At 35.5% G+C, this 16,839-nt stretch overlaps 1 long non-coding RNA gene across 11 annotated transcripts; it reads right to left on the minus strand.

Moving 5' to 3' along the window:
• Positions 1–11,672: 11,672 nt before the first annotated feature.
• LOC113356667 lies at positions 11,673–14,455 on the minus strand. Of its 11 annotated transcripts, XR_003363086.1 has the most exons (7): positions 14,032–14,446; positions 13,507–13,613; positions 13,167–13,266; positions 12,855–13,064; positions 12,580–12,741; positions 12,408–12,476; positions 11,673–12,075 (listed from the first exon to the last, which is right to left on the minus strand). It is a non-coding gene; the product is annotated as an uncharacterized LOC113356667 (long non-coding RNA). The 11 variants fall into 11 exon arrangements; XR_003363090.1 differs by having other exon boundaries at positions 13,167–14,214; positions 14,322–14,455; XR_003363089.1 differs by having other exon boundaries at positions 13,167–14,214; positions 14,300–14,446.
• Between the last annotated feature and the right edge of the window lie 2,384 nt (positions 14,456–16,839).

Raw genomic sequence — 16,839 nt, forward strand, 5'->3', positions numbered from 1 at the left:
TCTTCAAGAGATGAACGTCGAGAGATCTAAGCTCAACTATACTATCTATGTCCTAGTCCGAGACATCTATAAATAGGCTAGATATCAAGACTTATAGTTTTGATCACTAACATTGACAAACATGCTTGAGATAACAACGCATGCGAGTTCGACCGAGCAATGCTCTAACAGTTTATCTTTTGGAACTTGGTAAATACGACATCAACATAATCTATGTATTTAGTTACTTGATTATGTGTAGAATATAAGTTTTATTTCATCCTAGAAAAATATGTATTATTACATTAGTTTAAAGAAGTAGACTTATGAACTTGTTTCATAATCGAAAGGTAAATCATTAATGTGTTGGTCATGTTCTTTATTGAATATCTTTTGGATGACCAATACTAGATGACAAGGTAGAACCTATCTTGACTTATGTTGAGAATTGAGGTATAACCGGTCATAGCCTATAATGTGTAGCATGTTGTAATCGGTCGCAAGCTACTTTGTGAAGCAAGGTGTAACCGTTCAGAATCTACATTGGTAAGTTAGTTGCAATCGATCACAAGCTACTTTAAGAAGGTGTATCCGATCACAAGCTAATCTGGTAAGTGAGGTGTAACCGATCACAAGCTACTTTTGGAAGCATGGTGTAACCGGTCACAACCTATCTTGAGGATCATGGTATAACCGGTCACAACTTAAATTGTGAGTTTTGGTATAACAGATCCCAAGAGAAAAACCGAGTTTCCAAAGTTCACACATTTATTCATGGTGGTGTGTGAGTTAGGAATTAGGATTTGCTAAGAGAAACTTCTAGATGTCGACATTATTTGGACATGAACATAACTATTATCATTTATTGTTCAAATATATTCTTTGATGCTCAAGGTGATCCCATACCGAAATATTGAAAAGTATTTAATTATGATTCTCATAACATATGTTTTAATTACCAGCAATTAAAGCATATTCTCTGGAAAAGATTATTAGTTAATGTTCTCCACTAATAATAGAAATTTCTAAGAGAGATTTCGGAAATATTGGTTGACATTAATTGGGAATAGGAAAATCGAAATTAGGTACTTTAATGAATATCTTGAGAATATTTTGGTTTTGGAATTTCCTTGTTGTCCAAACAACCTTGGTCTATAAATACTTGAGTTTGCATTACTTGCAAACTATCCTAAGAGCCAGACAAACTTCGTGTTGTTTCTGGTGGAGCCGTCTATTCGGAGAGGAAAGTACCCTAATTGGGTGAAATCTCTTACGACCACTCGTTTAAATACTTCTGTGAGATCAAGAATCTCTACGAGTACCCTTGGTGGGAAAATAGATAATTGCATTGTTATTTTAGTTTTCGATTATTGATTTGATTGACTAACGGTTGTTGAAACTTTGATTGCACCTAGTTTGATTATTCTTGAGAGACTTCTCTTCTGACATAAGGGTCACTCAAATTAGATCAAAGTATCGACGAGATTTTTAGAATCATTTGTGGATCTAAAGACATCTTGTAATAATCCATTGTCAACAGACTCCGTTCTGTGTGTTGTGAAGGTTATTAAAAAGACAATCGAAGATTTGAAGACGAAAAATATTTTCTTATTAGTTTTCGTATCTTGTGAATGTAGTGCACAAACCTTGATCGGAATGGATCCAACTAGAATCGTGTTTATATTTGATAAACTTGATTGTCTAGTTGTGTAAGATCGGCATCGCTATATAGTTACTCTTTGAGTTCTATATTGATTGATTGCAAAACTAGAAATTGGTTATTTCAGTAATCAAGTTTTAGATTGATCTAACCAAATAAAGGAGTTTATTATTTTAAACGAAAGAGCCTTTGTCAACAACTCATACATATCTTTTACCAAATATTGATTAAAGTGGTTACCAAACAGATTAATTCCTTTGTTGTTTGGAATACTAACTAAAGGAGTAGTAATTCACGCGCGCGACTCTAGAAGTCGAAGGCGCAGGGATACTGAGGAACTAAGTATCTATGGGTAGTCTACTTGGTCTCAACTATACGAAGTTGGAATTAGATTTTGTATAGCGGCTTAATTCTGAGAGTATTCAAAACTGAACTAGGTCCCGAGGTTTTTCTGCATTTGCGGTTTCCTCGTTAACAAAATCTTGTTGTGTCATTTACTTAATTATTCCGCAATTATAATTTGTTTATTATAATTTAAAGTAAAATTACACTTTTACGTTAATCTGAATTACTTGACATTGATCCTAATAGTCAATCAGTTTTTACCGTAACTATTGTCAAGTAAATATCTTGTTGTTGTATTGTCTCGACCTCGTCCATAGACAATCCATCAAGGTATAAGACTTAAGTGTATTGTCTCTACTTTGTCCATAGATGATGACTTAAGATACCAGACTTATAGGTTGATATTTAAAAGATTGTGGTGTATTTAGGTACCCTCGTCTTTTCAGTTGTTCATTTCATTAACATGAAGGGAACTGATGTGATTTTTGATTGTCGTAGTAAATAGGATTCGAACTCTAAGACTTGTAAAGATTAAATTTAAAATTTTAATGAAAATAATAAAGTGAGGGTTGTTGGGACTAGGATTCCACCGAATTCATATCATAAGGCTCAATTATTCATTCTCAACAATTATCGCCTAATAAATAAATAAAACATCGACTCTTGTTTTCCCAAAGTAGATCCTCAAAACATTAGTTATAAATCGTAAGCATGGGACATCAAACATTTAATCAAGCATGACCCATCTAATAAAATAATAACTAATTAATTCGAGACATAAATCAATTCAAAATAAGTGCAAAAGTCATATAGAAAATAATACAAATTCACCCATGTGTGAAGTTCGGCTTCCTCCGTCGACCCAGTGTAAGGGTTTAACTCCTCATATTGTAGGCACGCTCAAAATTCATTTTTATTGCTCAAAAGTGCTTACAAGAGGTGAAGAGATAATAAAAATGAGTTTCGCAACGCTGTAAAGCTGTTACAATGAAAATTACAGGAAACTATTGTTTTTATCTGTCGCAGAAAACAGTCGTTCCTGGTGGAAACAGTGACAGTTTTAAACGACAAACTACAAGTGTAGTCTGTTCTTCTTCTTCTTTTCTGCAGCAGCAGAAAAATATGCTCTGCAACCCTCTATTCTTCTCCCCAGTCACTCGATGCCTCTCTGTGACAGCCAAGGCTTGTATTTATACTCACAGGACCCTCAAATCTTCGAGTTAATGCCCTATATTTTTGCTTTAAAGTCTCAGAGATTTTATTCTTCTTTCCTTCCTTTCACGCGTCAACAACAGTTGTCAAAGATTTCCAAAACTGGCTGATTGATATTTAGAATTTTCAGAAGAGATAATATCTCTTTAGCCTCAGCGATAAACCGAACATAAACCAAAATCCTGCAATATTTCTTCTCTGCATGCTATGAAGATTTTGTTTCCATTTTCTTCTCTGCTTTTGTCTTTTACGTGCTTAATTGCTTCCAACACATTTCCACTCGTGCAATATACAGTTTAGACATAGTTAAAACTCGTACAACACACTATCTACACGTAACTTCCCGTGAAAACAAACACCGAGTTTACCCCCTTTTCTGTTTTAACCAAACTTGTCGTAGACCGCCTATTTTTTTCGAATCTGACCAACCTACCATACCTGTTTAATCTCCACCAGTCATTATAAATCCACAACAGAGACTAAAACCAATTAAAACTCTCCCGAGTCGAGTAACAGAAGGCCGGCAATAATTCTCCCATGTTTTGCTTGAACCGAACAAAATATCCCTATATTTTAGAAATCACATCTCATACCAACTCTGTTTTAGTCTAACAGGCTAATACCAATCATAACTCGCGATTAAATCTCATCAAAACTCGACCAGAATCATCACAGAAGATATCGTATTTTCTGTTTATTTGAAGCTTGCTTTTCCCGCCCAAATCAGTGAACACTGTTTTCTTCAAATCTTGACATTCCAGCCAATTCTAGACGAATCCAAGACCTTTACCAGCTCTGTTAGGCTCAATCGAGAAGACCCACAAAATTTCAGCGATTGAATCTCAGTACAGCACCTTCAAATCTTCAACCCTAATTCTGTTGCATTAAAACCCATTTTCCCGCCAAATTTCAAAAATTCAAAAGGTTGAAGATGACCTCCCCTTATCCAGTTCCGGTGTCCCTTTAGCAATTTGGGGTATAAATAGCAATTCTTGGGGTACGAATAATAATTTATGGGGTACAAAGAGTGATTTTGGGCTGTAAATAGTGAAAACTCTTGGGGTGCTTTTATCACATTTATGGGGGTGTAAATAGTAAGGAAGGTGCCCCTTATCCGTTGAGATGCCCTTAGTAATTGAGAGTCCGAATAACACGTGTCCTCCGGGTGCGAATAACATTTTTATCGAGCCAATTCCCCGCAAGAGCTTATTCTTCCAAAAACAAGTAAAACTAATTTATTAGAGAAATAATGAGTCCTTGCTAATGTATTTATGGGTTAAAATGTGTCGCACTTTCGTGCTTATCAGGAACTAAACAAAGGACATTAATCCTAATCAAGGATATTCACCATGTTGGTCATGCTCCAAGTACGAGAGACAAAGACTATCATTTGGAGATGGATCGTGAGCATTTTCTTGCTCACCCGACTTCTTGGTAAAAAGGATTTGGTGCCACCCCATCACGTATATAGCCTAAAATGGGGAAAGTGACAGATAAGTGATTTTCCTTCTTGTGTTGTATTAGTTTATCGTGATCTTTCTGTTTTATATCTTATCAGGTGCATTCAGTGAAATCTAAGTTGAAAACGTTGTGGGTACCAAGATACACCACCAGCTTTTTCTTCGGCAATCAGTATGGACAAACTCAACACAACTCCGAGAGTAAAAACTCAATCAAGAAAAGTGTCTAGAGTTATCTCTCTCTCTCTCTCTTGTTGTTAGAACGTTTACATAATTGAATCTGTGAACCTAACCACAAAGAGAGTTCTTGGACGGTACCAAAGTGTTAGAGCATAGCTCGGTTGAACCCACCAAGCGTTGGTATGTCAAGTTTGGTTTTCATATTTTAGTGAATGAAAACTCATTTAAAGAGTCCCTTGATTATTTACTAGAGTCAACTTCGTATAGGTTAGCTTAAAAGTATTAGGATATGAGATATTACAAGTATTACGTGAAAACTAGATAATTGCAGTTTATCTTTTGTTTTCGATTGATTTGATTGACTAACGATTGTTGAACTTTGAAAGCACCTAGTTTGTTTATGCTTGAGAATCTTCTCTTCTGATATAAGATTCACTCAAACTAGATCGAAGTTTCGACGGGGATCTTTAGACTGTTTGTAGATCTAAAGACGTCTTGTGATAATCCATTGTTAACAGACTTTGTTCTGTGTGTGATTGATCACAAGAGATTCAAGTTGATTGTTTGCAGGTGTTTATTGAAGATCTAAGAATATTTAAAGACGAAGAAGATTTCTGATTTGGGTTCATAATATTTGGTGTGCACAATACTTGTTTCGGGTAAAGAGGATCTAACTATAATCGATTTATCTTTGTGATAGATTGGATTGATTAGTTGAGTAGATCGACATCAATACGTTTCTTTGTGATTAAAATATTGATTGCAAAATCTTGACAATTACTTTGGTAATTGTTATTGGATAGATCTAAGGACATGATAAAGGAGTTTATTAGGATAAACGGAAGAGCCTTTTGTCGAACTCATATCACTTGGTTGAAAAGAGTTGTTACCGAACAGATTTGTTGTTCCTTTACTGTTTGGAATGCGAACCAAAGGAATTGTTCCAAGTGCGTGACTTACTGCAAGTTGGAGGCGCAGGGATACAGACGGAACTAAGTGAACTATAGGTTTATTTGCTTGGTCTCAACTTTACGAAGTTGGTTTGATTTTGTATAGCGGCTTAATCTTGAGAGTATTCAATTCTGGACTAGGTCCCGGGGTTTTTTTGCATTTGCAGTTTTCCTCGTCAACAAAATCTTTTTGTGTAATTTACTTTTATTTTCCTCATTATAATTGTTTTATTATAATTTAAAGTAAATTACACAAATGTCAATTCCTATTTACTTGATAGCAATCCTATTGTGTATGGTTAAGTCTGAACCTTTTATCAAGTAAACATACTTCATTGTTGTATTGTCTCGATCTCGTATCCATAGACGATCACACGAAGTGTGAACCGATTAGTTGTATTGTCTCGACTCGGTCCATAGAAAATCACTTTCGGAGAAAGGACTTATAGGTGGAAAAGTTTTAGATTGAGGTATATTTGGTTACCCTCGCCTTTTCAATTGGTATCAGAGCAGGCAAACTCGAAAAGATCTAACAATCTGTGTTTGGTGCGATCCAACCTATAAGAAAATGAATCTAATGAGTGTTTCATTTAACGTAAGTCAAGATGAAAAATCAACACTTGAGGATAACATCTTTTGTGAATCTACTGAACATGCTGACCCCTATAATGTAGATTCTGGTGATTGGCAAACTTGCCTTAAAAAACAACTTGATGAAATTTCTGAAGATGATGACTCAGAAATCGATCAAGATGTTGAAGAAGTTATGAAATAATTCACCTCTATACTAAGTGCTATTTCTACAAGAAAACTATATAGCTCAGATGTGATCGAGCTTATTGATCCTCTCTGTAGAGAAAATAGGAAACTAAGAAAAAATTTCTCTGGTTTCTTCTATGGATGTCAGAATTCCAGATATCTTCTTAAATACTGTTAGAGTTATGCTCGGTTGAACCCACCAAGCGTCGGTATGTCAAGTTTGGTTGTCATATTTTAGTGAATCAAAACTCATTTAAAGAGTCGCTTGATTATGTACTAGAGTCAACTTCGTATAGGTTAGCTTGAAAGTGTTATGATATGAGACTTACAAGTATTGCATGAAGACTTGAAGAATGTGAAGAAATATGAAGCTACAACGACAACATCATCCTTCCTCTTGAGGTTAGTAATATTTGACTTGAACTGTTTCTTTCCCTAACGTATCTTTCAAGTCGTGCATATTGAAAACATAATTGCGAAGCTGTGTATGAAACTCTAGTTAGACATAGTATTAAGGAATACAATACGAGGTTTATTGATTAACCATTAAACTTTGTATATAAGACATCGACATGATCATATGAATGCTACTGTGATTATGTATGGGTATGAGTAAAGATTTTATCCTAGGAAACAATGTTTTACATTCGTTTAAAGGAAGTAAGTTCATAAACTCGGTTTTTGAATCGAAAGGGAAATCGCTAGGCTTATTGGTATTGTTATTCATTGCAAATCTATTTTGAATTACCAATATATGTGTTTAGTATAACCGCTCATAAACTTGTTTATGTATCTTGGTAAAACTATTCACAAGGCCTGACTTATGTATTGGTATGACTTTTATTAGTGAAACCGATCTTAAGTAATCACTCAAGATGGTATGATCGATGCCTTGTAAATAGCGACTTTTATCTAGTCATTGGGGATTAAGATGTGCAAAAAAATTGCAAGAGGGAATCGATCCTTGTAAGAGGTGCAACACGTTTTTAGTAGATGGGGGAACCGATCCTATGAACATGTGCAACAAGTTTGTAGTTTTGGGGGAACCGATCCTATGGGCATGTGCAACCGAATACAAGTAGTTACCATAAGTTGTGGGGAACCGATCCTAGTACCTAGTCAACCAAATTTTGGTAACTAGCGTGACTATGCACAGTACTCACATGGAGGTAGAACCGAACTTGTTTTGGTAGAACCGAGAAACCCATAATTGGTGATTTGATAGGATAATCAATCACATAGTTTTTGGAATTCAGACGAACCAATTCTAAACTTGTTTGGAAGTATGACAAATCATTTCCAAGATTGTAAGTATGAAAAAGGACTTGCAACATAAAGATGTCGACATATTTTGAACATGTGCAGTAACTCTTATCATTAATTGTTCAAAGATATTCCTTAATAGCTAAAGAATAATCCTAGAATCGAAATAAATTGAGAATCTTTTAATTAAGGTTTCTTAGTTTTTATATGCTATTTAATCTCCGGCAATTAAATGCATATCTTTAGAAAATAATAATTAGTAATGTGCATTTACTGATTATAGATTTTTCTATTGGGATTTTGGTCAATATTTGGACAGTGCATTTCCAGGAATTATGAAACCCGATTTTGTGTTTATTTCATATCTTTGAGGATATTCGGTTTTGGAAATTCCTTCGTGTCCAAACTTCCTTGTCAATAAATATTGAAGTTTGCATTTCTAGCAAACTAATCCTCAGAGCCAGCAAAACTACCTAGTTGTGTTGTTACTGGTGGAGCCGCCTATTCGGAGAGGAAAGTAACCTAATTAGGCGAAATCTCTTACGACCGCTCAGTTTAAAGACTTCTTTGGGATTGAGAAGCTCTATTAGCACCGTTGGTGGGAAACTAGATAATTGCAGTTTATTATTAGTTTTCCATTGATTTGATAGATTAATGGTTGTTGAACTTTGATAGCACCTAGTTTGTTTATGCTTGAGAATCTTCTCTTCTGATATAAGATTCACTCAAACTAGATCAAAGTTTCGACAGGGATCTTTAGACTGTTTGTAGATATAAAGACGTCTCGTGATAATCCATTGTTAACAGACTCCATTCTGTGTGTGATTGATCACAAGAGATTCAAATTGATTGTGTGCAGGTGTTTATTGAAGATCTAAGAAGATTTGAAGACGAAGAAGATTTCTGATTTGGGTTCATAATCTTTGGTGTGCACAATACTTGTTTCGGGTAAAGAGGATCCAACTACAATCGATTTATCTTTGTGATAGATTGGATTAATTAGTTGAGTAGATCGGCATCAATACGTTTCTTTGTGATTAAAGGTATTGATTGCAAAATCTTGACAATTACTTTGGTAATTGTTATTGGATAGATCTAAGGACCTGACAAAGGAGTTTATTGGGATAAACGGAAGATCCTTTTGTCGAACTCATATCACTTGGTTGAAAAGAGTTGTTACATAGCAGATTTGTTGTTCCTTTACAAAGGAATTGTTCCAAGTACGTGACTTACTGCAAGTTGGAGGCGCAGGGATACAGACGGAACTAGGTGAACTATATGTTTAGTTACTTGGTCTCAACTATACGAAGTTGGTTTGATTTTGTATAGCGGCTTAATCCTGAGAGTATTCAATTCTGGACAAGGTCCCGGGGTTTTTCTGCATTCACGGTTTCCTCGTTAACAAAATCTTGTTGTGTCATTTACTTTTATTTTCCGCAATTATAATTTAAAGTAAATTACACAAACGTTAATTCATATTTTACTTGATAGCAATCCTATTGTGTATGGTTAAGTCTGAACCTTTTATCAAGTAAACATACTTCATTGTTGTATTGTCTCGATCTCGTATCCATAGACGATCACACGAAGTGTGAACCGATTAGTTGTATTGTCTCGACTCGGTCCATAAACAATCACTTTCGGAGAAAGAACTTATAGTTGGAAAAGTTTTAGATTGAGGTATATTTGGGTACCCTCGTCTTTTCACAAAGACCAATGTCCAAGGATCAATCAAGTATTTTCCAACTAACAAGGTTGGACCTAGCTAATGTGGTTGATCAACGCACAACCTGTGATATTTTAATTATAAAGATAAACAATATAATGCGGAAAAAGAAATAACACAGACACCAAAAGTTTTGTTAACGAGAAAACCACAAATGCAGAAAAACCCCGGAACCTAGTCCAGATTGAACACCAAACTGTATTAAGCCTCTACAGACACTAGCCTACTACCAATTAACTTCGGTCTGGAATGTAGTTGAACCCTAAAAGGAAATCCACTGATTAAGGTATAGTCGCGCTCCTTAAGCCTCTTGAATCCCAACAGGACTCTACGCAATTGATTCCCTTAGACGATGTCACCTACGACTAAGAGTTTCTTCAACCTCAATTGAAGACTTTAAACCAAATCTGTCTCCCACAGATTAAGCCTATAATTGATTTCCTGATTTACGATCTAAATGGATGATAAGATCAAACTATAGATCCAGGTGATGGAAATCGATAGCAACTTAGACAAAAGTCTGGCTATCCTCAAAATCCGGACTTATGCAACCCGAAGTGCAGCCTAGATTATTATTCACCGCACAAATATAAAACTTGCGGAACCAAAAAAGTATGAGACGAAGAGACTTTGTTGATTACTATCTATCTTGATTGATGGAGCAAGGCTCTACAAGCAATCAAGATCAGGATACTCAAGTTATCAAGATAAAAGATAATTGGACCTGACTTCACGAATCCCAATGAAGTCTTTGTAGTCGCTAAACCCTAAAAGGGTTTCTGGAGAGGACGACTCTAGATACAACTAGGACACACCAAAAAGTAGTGTCAGGATTCAAAGATCCCAATTGCCAAGAGCTCCTCATATAGAATTCAAAGCCTAGGTTGATTTAGGTTCAAGCTAAGATAGATTTGGAACCAAGGAAACAATATTCAACGTTTGATGAAAGCTTTGAATCTTAATCACATATACAAGATATACACTATGGTTGGGTAAACCGTAACCGGACCGTGTATAAAGACTATGTTCAACATGGTTAGCCAAAACTAGCCGATTTGAACTTAAAATCTTAATACTCATTTTCATGTTCACTAAGACATTAATATTGAGTCACAATTATGTGATCAAATGAGTCTAGTATTAATTAGAGAAATAATCAAATGCAAATTACTTCATAGAAATAATATAATCACAATTGAATCATGATCGACAAAGTTTGTAAAAGTACAAAGTACAATTACTTGAATCGTTCGTGAATCGGCTGAGTCACAGTACGTGTACCGGTTTGCAAACTTACATGCAATTATCGAGTTCCGGAGTCTACAGAACTTCTCAGTTCATAAACCGGTTTGCACACTCGGACTCTATAGAACTTTTCAGTTCATGTACCGGTTTGCAAACTTTGAACCAACTCAAAGTTCTGGAGTCTATGGAACTTTCTAGTTCACGTACCGGTTTGCAAACTTAAGACCTTTGCCGGTTCCGGAGTTCACGGAACATTCAGCTTGCGTACCGATTTAGGTACTAAACTGGTTCTAGAACATATAACTGTTTTGGCTCGCATACCGGTTTGATTATTTTAACCCGGTTCCCTTACCACAGTTCCACAATTGTTTGTGTACGAATATACAAACCTATCTGGATCACGAAACAAACAGATTTTCCCATAATGTACATACGAATATATATGCATATAACAAATTTGAAAATCGATATATACATACTCCGCTACGTGTACTAATACATGTGATATGGCTTCAGACATATAATAGTTTTTGTTAGAGCAATGCTCGGTCGAACTCGCATGCGTTGCTATCTCAAGCATGTTTGTCAATGTTAGTGATCAAACTATCAGTCTTGATTTCTAGCCTATTTATAGATGTCTCGGATTAGGACATAGTTTGTGTAGTTGAGCTTAGACTTCACGGTGTTTATCACTTGAAGACGAAGAACTAGTAAGGAGAGCTTGTGGAACTTCATCAACAAAAGATATGTAGAGACTTAAACTCATCTATCACTTGGAAAGTCTATTTCTACTCTATCTCCTATATTGAGACATAAATCGTATTACAATATAGTTTTCTCTATACACACTAGTATAGCACGCACGCGCGATGCGCCTGCCATTCTGTTTCCACTTCCCAAACAAATCAAAATTTTCATTTAATTATTTTCCAATTATAATACCCATTTACGCAAAATGTTCATATACTACAGCAAGTAAAACACTAATATAAACAACAAACGCAATTCTATCTTACTCTATGATTCTAAGGCTACAACAAGGGAACGAAGACTTCCTTACCGGCCATCGCCACAAAGAGGTATAGCTTTAATCAAAAAACATAAAAAGAGAACTTTTATAACTTGTGCCCTGTGTGCCAATTCTTATGATTCAAAAATGATAATTGTGGAGAATTTATAGGCCTGCCAACCTCGAGAATCACCTTAATAATATCTCACCACAACAATTGCTAAAGCATTAGACCCTGTTTCAGCAAATGGATGCCAGCAGCTAATTTTTATACCTCTTCGACGCACCTGCATGAATAAAAGCGCAAGTACCTGGTTTACATTTGATAGGAGGTCGAATTGACAAAGACGATGAATTTATTAGGTGACCTGGGAACATTTTATAAAGCCATGATTTTTTCAGTTTGACATGGCCAGAAAGCAAGAACGAAGTGCGGTTTTGAACACCTTTGTTATGACTGATAACTACCCGACGTCTATTGTATTAACCACCATGTCGGCCTATACCAAGATCGCAAATCTTATCTGTGAACTACTTTAATGAATTAAATTAAAACTACTTTAATGAATTAAATTAAAACTACTTTTAGGACAACAATTTGAGATGTAAAAGTACATACCACATCAAGAACTCCTTTTGGGTCAGCTAAAAGCCTTTACCATAGTATAAAACTATTGGATCCATCATCCTGAAATTCACTTAGATTTAGAGACCAAAAAAATGGAACACATCCTCAAAATAACATGATGAGCTGCAATTAGTAAGGCATAATTGAAGCAGCAGCTAGTCACCTGTTTCCTTCCATCCATCCTGGAAAAGGTTCCATGTAAGTACTTTCAATGACACTCGGACGTATTATGGCTACAGGTATATCCCCTCTCATACTGTTGATTATCATTTCTCCCATGGCCTTAGTGAGCACATATGTGTCTTGCCAACCTTAGGTCCTAGCCCTGTTAAAATGACAAACCAACTTCCGGTAAAGAATGAGCGTTATTAAACAAAGTTAAAACCTCTAAGAGTAATGTTGTAAGCAGAGAAGTAGAAAAAAAAAAACTTATATTACCTTTCAAAACCCAATTCAAATTTTCTTGGAATGTCTCTTTTGAATGCAAAGCCAACTTCATTTCAGCTTCAATATCTATCAAGGGTGGAGCTCTTGCATGGGTATTAGATGCGAGTTGTTCCCTTGCTAGGCTATCCCCGATAGAAAATGGTTTTTCCAAGATTCTACCTTGTCTTTGTCCGTTAACATAGGTTGTCGATGAAATGAAGACTACATCCATATTACTAAATTATATTTCAAACTCTAAAATACACGAATTATGAAACAAAATCGTATATTAAGTTTGTTTTGATTGTGAACTTGTATTCTTACCAGTTGATACTTGCAAGAACAGTTGAAGTTTCTTGCACCTTTTTACAAAGTCATAAGTCAAAAAGGTCCTCGAGTGTTTATATTCATAGCAACATCGTACCTGCAATCATGCAACTACCTGTGTGAGAGAATACAATGCAAGTGCCGGTGTATGTTGCTTGCCTAAGCTTTCTGATCCTCAGTACTTTTCTTGAGCTGTATTACTAAAGTTTCTAACATTTACAAAACCATTTCAAGTATAAGCCATCAAGCAAGTGTCAGTGATTGAGGTATAGAGAGACATACCAACCTCTAATAATTTTGAAATGGAGGGAGTATTCACTTGATTTCTCAACTTTACCTCTCTTAAATAAAAATCATCAGTAGCTTAAGAGCTCTGGTTGGAACCCAATGGAAGTGGTGTTCGGGCAATTTCGGGCTCGGAAGATACCGTGTCTCAAACAATCCCTACTATGACTAAACCATAACCTTAGCATATTTTCATGTTGGCTAGACAAACAAAAAGTTATGGAATAATTTGAAAAGTATGGAGGACTAAGAAATACAATAGGTTCACAATCTTCACTATTCTCTATTACGCTCTTACGACAAACATACAAAGAATCGCCAATCCAAAGCAACCAAATATATGAAAATAAGTGAACATGTTTTCTCTCAGGAAAATCAACAAACTACTGAACTTCACAAATTTTTTTTAAAAAAAAAACACAATTTTAATGGGTTCTTTGCCGAAATCCTGAAGAATCGAAAAAAATGGCAACTGAAATTGGGAAACAAACTAAAATTCAAAGATAGATCAAATAAGAGTAGAAAATCGGTGACAAAATTCATAAATTTGAATGAATTAGATTTGGACTTGACGAACCTAAAGACACAATTTCGAGATAGAAGTAATGAAATCGTAATCTGTTTCGTAGCCGTTATTGTACTGTAGCTCTGTTCACAGTTGGGGTGTGTCCAAGGATGAGAGAGCACGACAGACAAAACGAAGATGAAATGGCCTCAGGTGTTCCGTAGCATAAGGAATGGAAAGCAATTGCAATGGTTGCTGAAATAGGAAGCCAAAATTAGGTCAAAAATCGGTGATTCAAATTGTCAAAATTAAAGAAGAATAAGATTAACAATCGAATAACCCGGGTTTTAATCTGTTGTTACGTATCATATTTGTCGTAGCTGTTGTTCTTGCTTCATGGTGGAGGTGTTGTTCTTGTTACATGATGGAGGTGTTGTTCTTGTTACATGATGGAGGTGTTTCAGACGAAAAGAGTTCGAGAGTAAAAGTGAAAGAGTGTTATACAGAAATAAAAAATAAAAAGGCGTGCGGGGATTCGAACGCGGAACCTATATGCCCGTGTTTACCAATTTTTTCCGTACTTTAGTATTATACCCTTTCCGTCCTTATGTTATTACTTACTATATAACCTGTTAGTAAGATTTAAATAAAAGGGCAGATCTGATATTCCGCCATGCTACACCAAACCACCCAAAAAGGGGTCTTTCCTTTATATTAGTAAGATTTGAGATTTCAATCTCTGATCCACATTTTTGTGCATATACTGTGGTTCAACATAAGTTTTCTTATGTTTGAGCATGACCAATTAAATTGATCATTCTCTTGTGGTCAGTTTATTTGTTGCTCCGTAAGTTCTCTTATGACGAACATGACCAATTGAATTGATCGCTTTCTTGTGGTTAATTTAGTTGTGTAATTCCAATTGAATTAATCATGGGGTTTCTTGTGGTTAATTTAGTTGTGCATTTCGATTGGATTAATCATGGATTCTTTTATGGTTAATTCAATTGAATACTTTGTATTCAAATTCATGTTTTCATGTGATTTGGTTATGTCCAAAGAAATCCTTCTTTTCTTGTGAAAGTAAGGTCGCCTTTGTTGTTCTTTCGGGAATGGCATTTTACGGGGGAGTGTTCTTTTTGAACTTGTGCTTAATTGCTAAATCTTTGTGGGGAGTGCGGCTGTGGAATATTATAGGGGTTATCTTGTATCTTTATAAACTCCTCGATGAATGCATTTAGCTTCGGCTTTATGATGGCATCTAAATAAGTTGATATGGTATTCTCTTTTGGTCATGAAGTATCTCTATGAAAATTTCATGAGGATCCCACTAGTTTTCGTACCTTTGCCAATTTATATTGACAAAAAGGAGGAGAATTAATGTGTAGTGTGATACTACAAATACATATGGTTTATGGATCATTATGTAAGGGGGATTGGTTTTCATGTCGACATGAAGTATTGACTAAGGGGGAGTGATACATATCATCATAGTATTGTTGTCGAAGTTGTGATACAATCGAACTTTGATGTTGTGTAATAATACTATGACACTATATAACAATGATTGAGAGCATTTGTTTTCTCATTGTTATCGCTACGGATCTTCAACAACTATGATGCTGAACTTACAACCTTTAGGATCATGGATTACTTGGAAGTGATGAAGATTTCGAGTCGCGTTGAAGATGCCAAGGAGATCAAGCATTTGGATGAGAAGCTACAATTTTTATTTATTTTGTAATCCATATTATTGATATTTTTGTCACTAAAATTGACAAAGGGGGAGATTGTAAGAGCACTGCTCGGTCGAGCTCGCATGCGTTGCTATCTCAAACATGTTTGTCAATGTTAGTGATCAAAACTATAAGTCTTGATTTCTAGCCTATTTATAGATGTCTCGGACTAGGACATAGTTTGTGTAGTTGAGCTTAGACTTCACGGCATTTATCAGTTGAAGACGGAGAACTATTAAGGAGAGCTTGTGGAACTTCATCGAAAAAAAGTATGTGGAGACTTAAACTCATCTATCACTTGGAAAGTCTATTTCTACTCTATCTCCTATATTGAGACATAAGTCGTGTTACGATATAGTTTTCTCTATACACATTTGAGATTTCGAGCTGAGTATATCTCACTTACATATTTCTCGAAATATGTATTGGTAAGCTTTCGCTTCGACCAAGTTCATCTTATATCATGAGAAAATTGCCGAGTAATGGTTTGTGTGATACAATCATTTGGTGTAAGACTTGGAATGTTTCGATAATGATTATTTCAATATCTTGAAAATTGCTTTAATGCTAATAGTGTGTGAAAACGGCTATTGTCATTATAAAAGAATGTTTCAATGATTGAAATAAAGAGTTTAGAATCTTGTAACCATCTTTGGATATAAGCATATTGTGTTCGCACATTAGTGTATAAGTCCAAAATCGGGAGCCTAAGGTATGCATACTTGTGTGTATACAAAAAGGTTGTAGGAGACTGGGTAAGTATGCGCACCCGTACGCATACTGGAGGAAGTTCACGTCCGTGAGTTTCTGCTGAGTTTGAAAACCAAAACCAAACTCATCAGGTTACCTAAAGTACGCGTACCCATACGCATACTGGCGGAAAGTTCACGTCCGTGAATTTCTGCTGAGTTTGAAAACTAAAACAAACTCAAATCCGGTTACTTAAGTACGCATACCCGTACGCATACTTAAGTGGTTACTTTATAAAATTGGTTGTACATGAACCTAAAACATTTATCAATAAGGAATGCAATCTTTGCAAACCGTGGCTATAATGTTCATGTATTGATTCGAGTGAATCAAACCGATTTTGCTTCAATTGTGTTCTTGTATAAATCCATGAGAATATAGCAATTGAACAACT

This window comes from Papaver somniferum, chromosome 3, assembly GCF_003573695.1.
Source record: "Papaver somniferum cultivar HN1 chromosome 3, ASM357369v1, whole genome shotgun sequence".
NCBI classification, from domain to species: Eukaryota; Viridiplantae; Streptophyta; class Magnoliopsida; order Ranunculales; family Papaveraceae; genus Papaver; species Papaver somniferum.